A 12,531-nucleotide genomic window follows, 5' to 3' on the forward strand; every position below is an offset into this window, starting at 1 on the left:
ACGGAATCGTGCCGTACGATGGATGGAAAGATGAAAAGAGACAGACGAAAGTTGCGGAGAAGGAGAAAAGGAGAGAGGGTGGGAGGGAGAGGGAGGAGGAAGGGGGAGGAAGCGAGGGCGAGGGGAGAAGGGTCAGAGAAAGAGAGAGAGAGAGAGGTAAAATGGGAGGACGTACGACCTGACTCTTAAACGTGTCGAGTACCGAGAGCAACTTCTCGGCTAAGCAGTCGTCGCGACCTTCCGATCCCGTTTCTTCCTGCGAAAGTCCTTCTTCACTTTTGTCGATATTTTCTTTCATTTATAGAACACCGTTTGACAAAACGATTTAAAAAATCGTTCGAACGATTATCAACTTTCTCAGATATATCACGATGAATTTTTTTCTTTCTTTCTTTCTTTCTTTCTTTCTTTCTTTCTTTTTTTCTTTCTTTGTTTTGTTTTTCTTTTTCCTTTGTTCTTGTAATAAACTTTCTTCTAAAAATGGAATATAATTTGTTAATAAAACGAAACGATGTATTTATTAATGATATTATTATTATTATTATTATTATTATTATTATTATTATTATTATTATTATTATTTTTGTCTTTTTCTTTTCGATTTTATTTTTCTATTTTTTTTCCCTTTTATTTTCTTTTTTTCTTTTTTTGAGTTTTTTTTTTTTTTTTTTTTTTTTTTTTTTTTTTTTAATATCCTACTATAAACTTTATCAATACTTTAGATATGTTTTTAAGTGATAATAAAAGATTTAGATACATCTTGTTGTTATTTTATAGAACTTAATTAAAAAGTAATTAATTCGTAATAGACGAATAACATAGTAAATACATATGGAGTAATAATAATAAAAATAATTTCTATGATGTCCATGTGTGTGTGTGTGTGTGTGTGTGTGTGTGTGTGTGAGTCTGTATGTTTAAATATTTGTGTTACTATTTTACTGAAGGCAATTCTAACGTGATCCATAATAGATGAATTATATCCTAAATATTTTTTCCAAGAAAGAGGATTTGGGGAGAGGGGAAGTAATAATAATAAAAAAAAAAAAAAAAAAAAAACAAAATTAACAAAATTATCTAGAATAGGATGCGTTTGGATACTTTTGTTATTACTTTTAAAGAACATCATTTGAATGCGTAATCGGTAATAGATCAAATTATCATCGTAAATACGTATTAGATATCTTTTTTTTTTTTTATTATTTTACAGTAAGAGGTAATTCAAACGTAATCCGTGATAGACGACGAATTACATAATAAATAAATACCATTGCAGTGATAACGAAAAAAAAAAAAAAAAAAAAAAAAAAAGAGAGAAAAAAGAAGAAGAAAAGAAAATGATCAACGATGCATTTAGATAATTTTGTTACTATTTTATATAACACAATTCGTACGTAATAAATGTATTACGTATGCACGTACGTAGTTATATACCATATATACGACGAATGATAGTTACATACTATTTGATATTTCCACTTGATCGCTTCGAAAGTACACGAGTTGGAACGATTGTAAACGAATGAAGTTCCTACCAAGAAATAAGAACTTGTCCATGCATCGAACTCCCCGAATATTCCATACGTAAAGAGATGTCTGTGAATAGGCAATGATACTGATACCAAGTGGGGTAGGCCTATAGTTCCGGGAGTAGAAGTTACTAACATGAGATCGTTCCGATATACTGATATCGTAGAATTCGATTTAGCTTTAAGCACTGTATATATAACTACAACGACGCGAACAACCATTGGATCGCTATAGTTCATTTTATTTATTACGCTTAACCTATAACACATAAGAATATTTCATCGAGAGCATAAGTCATAAATATTTTTTTTTCCATATCTAAAGGTTTATATTAACTATTTGCAAGAAATTTCGTGACAGTTATATCATTCTATGATTTAAGAGAGAGAGAGAGAGAGAGAAAGAGATAAAAAGGAAGAATATTATTCCATTTGTTAGGTAGAAGCATTCATTCTAGCGGTCAACGTATCAAATCACAAGAGATATTTCATATGGAATAGTTTCTTCCAGAAGAAACAATGATTAATCGCCATTGGCCGTTATTACACAGCGCTGGTCGATTCGTCAGAATGAAAATTTACACGATGCCATGTACCTCTATGTAGTACTTACTTATATCATACTCGATGCAACGTAGTCGTGGCTAGAATAATCAAAAGAATATATATATATATATATATATATATATATATATATATTCCTTTAGAAACCGGAAACAAAGACATACACGGAAATCGGTTATAATCCTCTATCGTCAAGCGGAAGGATCAACGACCTTTTAGATTCTTCTTTCCGCCCAATTCGATTCGCTGCTATCGATCTAGCAGATATAAAGATCCGTTCATACGCTTCAGGCGTTAAAATACATAAATAGTTACATATATATGTATATATAAGCATATAGATACTTAAATACTTAGTATACACATCGACATATTAACAGGTATCATAAAAGTAAAAAAAAAAAAAAAAAAAAAAAAGAAAAAGAAAAAAAGAGGACTCTCACCGTGAAAATAATTTCATCATCGTTACGGTCTCTCTCTCTCTCTTTCTCTCTCTCTCTCTCTCTCTCTCTCTCTCTCTCTCTCTCGGCGCAAGTTATACTCATGATTCACGATGATACGTCTATTCGCTATACTAACGTTAAAATTCTTTCGATGTAGAAAATATCAAAGGAAAATTCCAAACCGACGACAAATTCCTATAGCTTTACTCGACGTTACTTTCGAACGTCGAGACATAGGAATTATATTATCTGTAAAACAAAAATCAAAAAAAGAAAAAATTAAAAGAAAGAGAAAAAGAGACAGAGAAAGAGAGAGAGAGAGAGAGAGAGAGAGAGAGAGAGAGAGAGAGAGAGAGAAAAGGATTGAAAAGCAATCACGGAACGGATACAATTAACGCGAGAGTTAACGCGCGTAGAACGGAGCAACGTGCGAATGCGCGCGCGCACGCGAGCGCACATGCATGCAACCGAGCGATTGAGCGAGCAAATGCTAGAAGGCTGTTGAAGTTATAGAGAGGAGAACCGTCCTCATCGAAAGAGGAAAAAGAGAAGTTGTTCGGGAAGGAAGGAGAAACGGTGAAGGGAGAGAACGGAGTTAAGAGCTTGTCCTGTATAGAAGAAACTATATATGTATCTATGTGTGTGTGTATATATATATATATATAGTACGGATAGAGGGAGATCAGAGAGGAGGGTGTGTATAGAGGAGAGAGCGCCACTGTCACTGCCACGGCTACGGTGAGGTAATATCAGATTCCATGCCGCGAGGCACTTAGAGTCCGCCATCTTTACACTCATCCCGATACACGTTGTTCTCCAGGCCTACTCTTTCTTCTTCTTCGTCTTTTTATTCTTTTTCTTTTTCTTCTTCTTCTTCTTCTTCTCCTTCTTCTTCTTCTGCTTCTTCTTCTTCTTCTTCTTCTTCTTCTTCTTCTTCTTCTTCTTCTTCTTCTTCTTCTTCTTCTTTACGAACATTCCTACGAGTTATCTTTCGATTCCACTCTTCTCTCCCTCTAGCTTATATATATATATATATATATATATATATATATATATATATATATTATATATATATATATTATATATATGTATACATATGTGTGTGTATATATATATATATGTGTATTTGGTATCGAATCTTGACTTCATTTATCTGTTGAAGTAAAATATATTACTACGTATCACCCCTCTGGGAGAGGAACGACAAAATCTCCCTCTGATCCCTCTTTTTTTTTTGTTCGTTCCTTTTTCTTTTTCTTCCAGTTTTTTTTTTATCCTCCGCGTTAATACCAAAAGTACGAAAGCAGACTTCGATATATAGACTATATCAAAAATATATTTTTAATGAAAGGTATAATAATAATTATATGGTGAGGAGGGAGGAGGAAGAAAGAAGGATGATGAATTAAAAGAAACGAAGAGGGGAATAGGTAGATTGATAGACAGTTAGTTAGTTAGATTAGTTAGCCAATTAATTAATTAGTTAGTTAGTTAGTTACTTAGTTAGGTAGATAGATAGGTAGGTAAGTCTGGTCTGGCCTGGCCTGGCCTGGCTTGGCCTGGTCTGGTCTGTTCTGTTCTGTTCTGTTCTGTTCTGTTCTGTTCTGTTCTGTTCTGTTCTGTTCTGTTCTGGTCCGGTCTGATCTGGTCGGATCGATTGAACTTTATCGAGGTTATAGAGGCTCGATTTGAAAGGAATGAAGGGTACGATAATGGAAGGATATAGGTAGGTATGCATTTTATAATTGCTTTTGGAGCTAACTGACGAATATGAGAGCCATACGAAAAGAATAATATAATGATCGTTCGTACAAATTCTTATCTCCGATGATCTATACTTCAGGGGATATAATTGAAACGAAAGTGAGATAGAGATAGATAGATAGATAGAGAGAGAGAGAGAGAGAGAGAGAGAGAAAGAAAGAGGAAAGAAAAAGAATCGTTTAACATGCTCGAGATTGGTGTTCGTTGTTATAAAAGTAGAAAAAAAATTTGTCGAACGATAGACAAACGATAAGCATATTTGTTCGTCGCGATGGCGTGCTCGTAGCTATCGCTAAACTGGCTGGTATTCGTTGTTAAGGCATTCGAGAGAAAGACGAGACCAGCGAGAGAAAAAGAGGCGTCGAGAAGAGAGGTAAGCTCGAGAGAAGGAAGAAGGGGCGGGTGGGAGGAGGAGGTAAAGAGAGGGGGGGTGAGGGAAATGCAGAAAAAGAGAAAGAGAGAAAGGGAGACAGACAGACGGAGAAAGATATAGGGTGGGGATAAGAGAGAAAGAAAGAGAGAGAGAGAGAAAGAAAGAATGGGATAAAGGGAGAGGGACGGGGTGGTGGGTGAGAAGAGGTGGTGGAGGAGGAGGAGGAGGAGGAACCTCTTAGGACGTTCACCTTTCTCGCAGACTCGCAAGACCTCCGACTGGAACCGCCATTACACAATCGCCGACTTTGCTCGTTCGCTCCTTGGCCACGGCCGCCATCTTGGTACCGGTCGGTGAGCCAAGAACGCTCACGATCTTCACGGTGAAGGTCTTGCCGGTGTGTGAACACGCTCAACGATTTATATTGAAATTTGTTCGCCGGTTATCTCTTTCGTTCTGAATTTAAATCTCACGCGGAAAGTCACAGTCGCTGAGCTTTCGTTCGCCGATAACGTCTCTAAACGTTAGATGCGTTATATCGAATCCAAATGAATACAAATATGTACATATATTCACATTCGATTCGTCATAGAACGATAGAAAAGTATTATTGTTGTAAATAGACTGATCTAAAATATTAAATATATAAATATTTCGTTCAACGTTTCTTCGCGATACACGTTATAGAGAATAGAAGGTGACAGAAGTTGTATCAACGGTGGATGAGCATAATTAAAAAACAAAAAAAAAAAAAAAGAAGAAAAAGAAAAAAAAAAAAAGAGAAAGAGGGAAAAATATTCAAATTACGTGTAAAAGCGTAAATCTGAATATATATATGTATATATGTATATACACACACACACACACATATATATATATATATATATATATCCGTGGTGACTTTAACGCCTGTATAGCTTCCTTAAGAGAGCGTGTGTTACTTCGTCTCGACCCACGTGTGTCTATAACTATATCCAGTCACTAACTGCGCGACGAATCATGTGCTGGCCGTGTTACGAAACAAAAAGCGACCAGTAAAAAGGCACACGGTCCGAGAGTCGATGAACTTTGCCTTGAAATAGAAGCAACATTAAAAGAGCTGTGCCTATTTCGGGTTCTCCTCTCTTGACCCTTTTTCCTTTTTTTTTTTTCTTTCCTTCTTTTTCTTCTTTTTTCTTTGTTTTTTTTTTGTGTGTGTTGTTTATTTTTATTTATCTCCTCCCTTCATTCTTTCTTATTTTTTTTATTTTTCTTTTCTTCTTTTTTCATCGTTTTATTGCATTTTTATGATCCGATCGTTAGAATAATCGACGAAAATTAAATTTTCATAAAATATACATAAACTATAAAAATTTCATCTTGATTTATTGTTATTTAACGTTAATTATACTCGTTACATTAACTTTTATATACAGAGGACGATACAGAGGACGTAAAATCGAGTAGAGGGACTGGTAGTTACCCATCAATCTAGTGAGTAATTGACGAGGATAAGAGATGATACCTGCCTTGCGATATGTAACGATTTCTCGCGGAGAACTTTTGTTAATTGAAGAAATTCCCCCTTTTTCTATCCATCAGCCTACTCCCTCTCCCTCACCCTCTCTCTCTCTCTCTCTATCTATCTTCAAAGCCCGCTGGATCGATAAGATCGAATACTCGGATCGAGCAATATTCTATCTCTATCATGCTCATATTATCTTAGACCGAACCAAATTGCTTTTCAACGAGCGTATAGGAACTCGCGGTCTCTTGTTAGCGCGGCTACATAGACCGAGTCTACAACAAATTACGAAATACCTTCGTGCACCGACCGTCTGCCACCTTTCCCTCTTTCCCTCCCTCCTTTCGTCCCTCCTCAATACCACTTACCCTACTCTACGTTCTCCAACCCTCTTTTCATCCCTTCACCCTCGGTATAATCCTTCCTTTCCTTGCAAAAATTTTCTATGGGTCTGAGTACATTCATTTTCTCATCCGACGAACGTTAACTCTTCATTAAAAGATGTCGAGGAAAAGAAAGAAAAAAAAATATATATATATATATATATATATATATATATATATATATATATATATACATATATATAAAGGGTGGCCACTGAACGAAAATAACTTTTACAAACATACATTTCTTTTTTAATACTTTGTTACTGTTGGACACCATGCGTAGCCATTTTCATCTCCAAGCGATGTTTTATGACCTAAAAAAAAAAAAGAAAATCAAAAATAATTGAGAACAAACAAGTTATAACATTTTCAAATCCTTCAATCCTTCAGCGGCCACCCTATATATATGAAGGCTAGAATTATGATCTCAAATTCTACCTAGGAGTTTCTACATAATCGAAAAAAAAAAGCAAAAAAGAAAAATAAAAAGAAACGAATTGCTCCTTTCAGAGGCTTTCGGGACTAATTATTTTCCTTTTTTAGAAAGGTCAAGTTTAGGAAATTCTTTATAATCTTTGAAGAAATAAAAAAAAAAAAAAAAAAAAAAAAAAAAAAAGGACACGAAATAAGGCTAAAACATTTGAAAAAGTCGAAGTAAACGATTTTTCAAATTACCATCATTGAACGGACTAATGATTGACGATCATGATATAATTTTTACAAAAATTTTTCTTTGCTATTCTTTTCTTTTTCTTTTTTCAATATGATCAAACTCACGTCATCTGTGATTTAATGTTTAAGTACGATGATATAAAGTAGTATACTCTTATCACCGATGTAATAATAGTATATATATATATATATATACAAGAAACGAATATATATATATAAGAAGAGAGCCCGTAGTTCGATATATATTCTCAAGTCTTGCGACTTCCTCGTTGTTCCAGGTATGTATGTTCTCGGATGACTTTGTACGAGGATACACGACCCCTAAGATCGATATGTCGCATTACACGAAGTGCACACGAGCATGCAAATTCATTCGGGTATGAAGATCCGGGATCGTTGCTGTGACGTCACCATTAGAAGGCTAAGCCAAAGTCAATGAAATTATTCAAGTTAGATTAAAGAACGATTATTAATATTATAATTGAATGAACGTTTTCTCATTTAAGAATGATCGAATTAAAGGAATTAATATATCATTTGGACGTTTGTATTTTTTTGGGTTAACGTCAATTCGAACGATTGAGAAATAATGACAGGTTTTAAGAGAAAAAAAAAATGAGAGAGAGAGAGAGAGAGAGAGAGAGAGAGAGTGTATGAAGAAAATAAAAAAGAAAGAATTAAGGAAAAAGAAAAAAAAATTAAAACGGAAAGATAAGAGCAGAAAAAGAAAAAGAAAAAGAAATGCAGAATTAAAAGGCTAATGCACGCTAAGTAGTATCCTAGGACGATTCTCAGAACGAGACTTGTGAATGTGTGAATGTGCGTGCGCGTTCTCCGCACGTAAGTAGGTCGGTCAAGTTGGTTCCTTGTTCCGTTACCATAGAGGGACAACGTATTATAAACACAAAATTACGTTCCTCCGAGTAAATATTTTAAGATCTTATTTCCTTTCTTACCTCTACTGAATGTGACATTATCATTATTATTATTATTATCATTATTATTATTATTATTATTATCATTATTATTATTATTATTATTATTATTATTATTATTATTATTATTATTATTATTTATTATCATTATAATAATTTATTTATTATTATTATATTTTTATTATTTATTATATTATAATATATAATTTTATTATATTATTATTATTTATTTATTATTTATTATCTATTATTATTATAATATTAGTATATCGTTTAACTTTCTATCTATAGAATACAAATATAATTAAATAAAAATATGATATTATTAAGACAAATAATATATCTCTTTAGAGATTTTTGTTGAATCGTGCAAAGATTGATCATTTAATCTTTTTTTTTTCTTTTCTTCTTTTTTTTTTTCTTTTTTTTCTTTTTTTTTTTTTTCACGACGAACAATCACGACCAACAAGTCTCTCTGAGAGACTATCATTGACGAAAGTGAGAAAACACTTTTCCATGCGTTTCTTTTCAAGGCGAGAAGTAGCGATTCTTCGACGACCGCTTTAATTCTTTACTTCTGTGGATCGTTTGAAAAGAGAAAGAGAGAGAGAGAGAGAGAGAGAGAGAGAGAGAGAGAGAGAGAGTAGAGAGAGAGAGAGAGAGAAAAGATACGAGAAGTTGATGTGTAGCACTGGGGATGTAACAGTCGCTCGAGTAAGAAGAAGAAAGCGGCCTTGCGCTACTTTCCATCATTAGATAATATCGGTAATACGATTTTCTCTTGAGTTATACACTTCTCTTATGCTGCTCTTTCTCTCTCTCTCTCTCTCTCTCTCTCTCTCTCTATCGTTTTATCTTTCTAGGTCTTCATCTTTAAAAGAAAAGGAATTTTAATTTTGAGAAAAGTAACTCTCTCTCCCTCTCTCTCTTTATCTTTTTATTTTTCTGCATCTTCATCTTTAGAAGAAAAAGAATTTTAATTTTGAAAAAAGTAATTCTCTCTCTCTCTCTCTCTCTCTCTCTCTCTTTTTGTTTCTCTCTCTCATCGAAAACTTTGTCATCTCGTGAATCTCCGATCTAATTGTAAGTATTTACAGGATTACAAAGCATTACAATAGATTAAATCAAACGCTAATCAAAATTGAATTATTATATTATTAAGATCACCGGCTGAATTCTTTTCTAATGTTGCATTAAAAAGAAAAGAAAAGAAAAGAAGAAGAAGAAGAAGAAGAAGAAGAGGAAGGGAAGAAAAAAAAAATAAAACGTCTCCGCGCACCTGTTACCGTTCAGCGTGTTCTTGCCACTTGTCGTAGTAAATCATTTCGCCTTGGAATAACCACCTCGACCTCGACTTTCAAACTAGAGAACTGGTAGCTTACACAATATCTAGATTCATGTAATATAGTAATAGAATCTCGATACGACAACGACAATTTGAAAATGTAGAATTTCAACGTAGTATATGCCTGGTATCAATTAAAATGAATTAACAGGAATCCTTTTAATATGACAATTGTCGATCATATAATATCGATATTTCATCGATGTTCTCGCGATGATAATAAGAAAAAAAAAAATAATCAAAAATAAAGTAATACAAATTAAGAGAGAGAGAGAGAGAGAGAGAGAGAGAGAGAGAGAGAGAGAGAGAATCAAGAAACGTTGAAGTTAAGTAGGTCAAGGTTGTGCCGAGTATGAGAGTAATCTGTCTTCCTCTTCCATCTCTTTCTATCTTTCTTTCTCTTCTCGTTGTCGGCGAAAGAGAAAGATGAGACGAAAAAAAGAACGAAGCCGGAAAAGAGAAAGAACACTCTCCTCCTCCACTTCCTTCATCATCATCTTCTTCTTCTTCTCCTCTTTCTCCTCCTCCTCCTCCTCCTCCTCCTTTTTCTTCTCCTCCACTCCCCTTTCGGATGAACACGAGGCATCCGTTCGGTCGCCCGTCCTCTTGTAACACTTTTACGAATTACGTTTCCATGTTGCGCAACGGTGATTGCACAAGCGGTGTTAGCTAATCGTTAAATCTTGCCGAGCAAAGCCAAGGAGGTGGACCGTTAGAAGGAGATAAGTGCGGATAGGAAAGAATAGGAAGAACGTTAGAATCGTACACGTTCACATAATGAAACACGTCAAACAGTGACGATCCTTCCGGTTGACGATGGCAATTAAACAACAACAACCAATATGAACAAACCTCATATAAATTTGTATTGATCATAGATAATACATACATATATATATATATATATATGTGTGTGTGTGTATATATAAACTAAAAATTAATAAGACCGGAAAAAATGATTTTCCGATATTATACATACGTATATATGTATATCGTTGCGATCAAATAAGAACAGGTACCGGATGTTAATCACCATGATTTTCCTCAACCGATATCCCCCTTTATTTTATCAGGATTATCTCAACAATCAAGATTATTCCACGGCTAACTCTAACGGTACATTCCGTTCCACATCCCGTCAATTATATGAATCATGACGTAAAACCTTAAATAAATTATCATTTACCGAAACGATTCTGACGTCTTCCGGAGGTCAAGGTCGATCGGGACGTCCAACGTTATGCGATTTTTTCTTTTGTTTGTTTGCTTTTTTTTGTGCTTTTTTTTTTTTTTTTTTTTTTTTTTCTACCGACCGAAGTCTTTCCTTCGAAGATATTCATCTCGAAGGAATAATTTATTAGTCTCTCTCTTTTTTTTTCTTTTCTTTTTTTTACATGACATTTCTTACGATGCATTTCACAAATGTATCGTAATTGCATATGTATATATATATATATATATAAAAGAAAAAAATAATGTGCTGCTACCCGTGCCGTAATTTAAAATCTCTACTTTTGATTATGATTGAAGAAGGACGTATTTATAGAAAGTATTTCCTTCATATAAAACTCTTTTCGTTCACGAGTTAAACGAAGCTCTTCTAACGCTTATCGTTCACTATGGCCGATCTGTCACGGCGAATAATTACGCATACAGTGACGTTCAAACAAGTAGGCGAGCGTAACTGTTTTATTAAACCGTAAGCCGTTGGTTACTTACGTAATCGAAAACACGGAGAGTGAAAATCGAGCGTGATCCTACTTTCGCGGGTGAGAAGCGCCTTCCGGCGCTTTAGCCTCTTGCCTTGTATATCGTTGGCTAACGGCCGACCTTAACACTATCCTACGCGTCGTCTTTCTCTCTTTTACTTTGCCTGACCGAGATAATGATGTCTTTGTATCTGATTAACGATAAACACGATATTATCAAATTTCCCGCCACGTTTGATTCTTCATTCGCGACGCATTGCGTGACGACGACGACGACGATATTAATCGGATTCTTTTAAAAACGAATTAATTTACGATTTACGTATTAATCGTTTGTCTCTTCGTCAATTTCGTAATCCTGAGAAAAACAAAAAAAAAAAAAGAAAAAGAAGAAAAAAAAAAGATTATACTTATATCATATGGATAGACTGTTCGAGTGATTATCTTTTTATTTTCTTTTTTTTCTTCTACTTCTTCTTTTTTCTTCTTTTCTTTTTCTTCTCTTCGTAGACTCAACACAAATAGCAATCTCCGGAGGAGGTATTCCGACGAAAACTTTGGAAGGAAAAAAAATAATGATCTTACATGTCAAAGACGTGCGTGTTTTGGATCACTTTCGATATCCTCCTCCCATCCACTTTTTCACTTTTCATCCGCGCGACGAAATGGAAAGACAAAGTTGACACGGTTTCAGATAACGCTAAGGCAAACGGTACAATCGTGAACTGTTATCCTTGGCCACGAGCTGACGAGGAGACCTACTGGCCCAGCGATCAAGCCAGTTTGCTCAACAGTGCCATGTGCTCGACAGCCACGAAAAGATTTCGATCGATATCATGATCATCGATTTGCTCGTGTAGGACAAAATTTTCCGGGGGCAGGGCAGGGGGTGGGGAAAGAGAAAAGAAAAAAATAAAAAAGAAATAACTAAAAAATTACTAAAAAAAAAATGGGGTAAAACCTCCTCCAGACAACGCATGTAAGTAAAATTATTCACGAGAGAGAGAGAGAGAGAGAGAGAGAGAGAGAGAGTGTGTGTGTGTGTGTGTGTGTGTTATAAAAATTATTCGTAAAATAAATCGAGAAACGTTCGTACGTAAAATGGAATTTTTCTTGTTGATACAAAATATGATAATTATCATTTTACATTGATTTTATAAACAAAAGATAAACGTTTTTCATTTGGTTAATTTACTTATTACAAATTTATTACAAATTCCTATCGCAAATTTTATTCTCAACTAAGAACGAATCCTACTTTCACGTTTTCACGGCCATTATCGTATCTTTTCGTTTGCAATTTACAT

This window comes from Vespa velutina, chromosome 4, assembly GCF_912470025.1.
Source record: "Vespa velutina chromosome 4, iVesVel2.1, whole genome shotgun sequence".
In the NCBI taxonomy this organism is placed as follows: Eukaryota; Metazoa; Arthropoda; class Insecta; order Hymenoptera; family Vespidae; genus Vespa; species Vespa velutina.